The sequence below is a fragment of the Fukomys damarensis genome, unplaced genomic scaffold (assembly GCF_012274545.1).
Source record: "Fukomys damarensis isolate Sample0158 unplaced genomic scaffold, DMR_v1.0_HiC HiC_scaffold_4, whole genome shotgun sequence".
In the NCBI taxonomy this organism is placed as follows: Eukaryota; Metazoa; Chordata; class Mammalia; order Rodentia; family Bathyergidae; genus Fukomys; species Fukomys damarensis.
In genome coordinates, this window is record NW_022900916.1 from 8,779,298 (window position 1) to 8,780,921 (window position 1,624).

Here is a 1,624-nt window from a genome sequence, read left to right on the forward strand (position 1 = left end):
TCAAAAGATATTAGATCTAATAATCTTCAAAAGATTATTAGAAGATCCTGTGAGCATCTTCTGGTTTCGGGTGACCTGTCTGTCATCAGGGCCCAGACCCTGAAAAACAGGAGAACGGTTGGGAGGTCATTTGAGTTGTCTGAACATTCCTAAGGACCCCTCCTCTCCTTGTGTTTCTTTAAGCAGGGAATTCCAATACAAATCAGAAATTACAACTTAATGAATATGGCAGCTCAAACATTCAAGTCCCACTCAGAGGTGAAAAAATCATTGAATAAGAATCAGTGTCATTTAGATATTGATATCAGTATTTACCAAATGGTAAGTAATGATGGGCACTTGGAGTTAACTGCCATAAAGTATTTGTTTAGCACCTGCTTTCTACCCACAATCATAGATTGTGCTGGAATGAGAGAGGGGAGAAAACCTTGTATCAAAAGAGGCCATAATCCATTGTTCAAATTCTGGGATCCTCTGTATAATTTTCATTCATGAAAGAGAGAGAGCTTCTCTGAGGAAACCCATCTCTGAAGTTATAGTGAAAATAAGATCTTGGGTTGGGGATTTAGCTCAGCGGTTCAGTGGCCTGCCTTGCAAGCGCAAGGACCGGAGTTCAATCCCTGGTACCACTTCTTCTTCTACGTGCATATGCATATCCAAGGGCCAGGATATGAAAATAAAACCAGACCCTACCCACTTCTCAACCACCTCTCCTTAACCACCCGGACCACGCCCTCATCATCTCCTCTTGGAGTAGCCTTCTGATTGGTCTTCCACAATATCCTAAGCACAGCAGTCTGAAGCATCCTTTTATACAGCACCTCTCCTGTGCTCAAGGATCTCTGTTTTCCTGTTTCATTCAGAGTAAAAGTCAACGTCTTTACAATGGGAGGCCCTTGGACATCGAGGCTCCCATTCCCTCTCTGTCGGCATCTCCTCCTGCCTCCCCTCACTGCTCTGCTCTCCTACACTGGCCTCCTTCCTCCTCTGGGGCCCCCAATCTCCCAGCTCTGCACTGCCTCTTGTCAGCCCAGAGCAGTCTTCTACTATATCCACAGGACCAGCCCCTCATTATTCCTAAGCTTTTATTCAAATGTCACTTCCCAATGAGGCTTAGCCTTACCCACACACACACACACACACACACACACACACATACACACACACCTTGCAACTCTAGCCCAGTTACTTCTAACTTATGCATTTCTATCACTAACTTACTGTTTGACATTTGTGTAATTTTCTTGTTTACTATGTTTATTGTGTATTCTCTCTCTCTTCTCAGGAGAATATAAACTCCAATTTTGCTACTATAGTCACTAAGCTAGTCTAAGTACCTGGAACTTTTAATGCTATATATTCACTAAGTGAATGTAATCACATAACTAGGATGGGAAGGTACCTTAGAAATAATCTGATCTCTAAAGGGATACTTCAAACTTTTGGGGATGCTTTCAATATACAAACTGGGGGGCTGGGGATTTAGCTCAGTAGTTCTGCTGCCTGCCTCTCAAGCACGAGGCCCAAGTTCAATCCTCAGTACAAAACAAAATTCCTTTTTTTTTTTTTGTGGTACTGGCGGGGATCGAACTCAGGTCCTTGTGCTTGTGAGGCAGGCCACTGA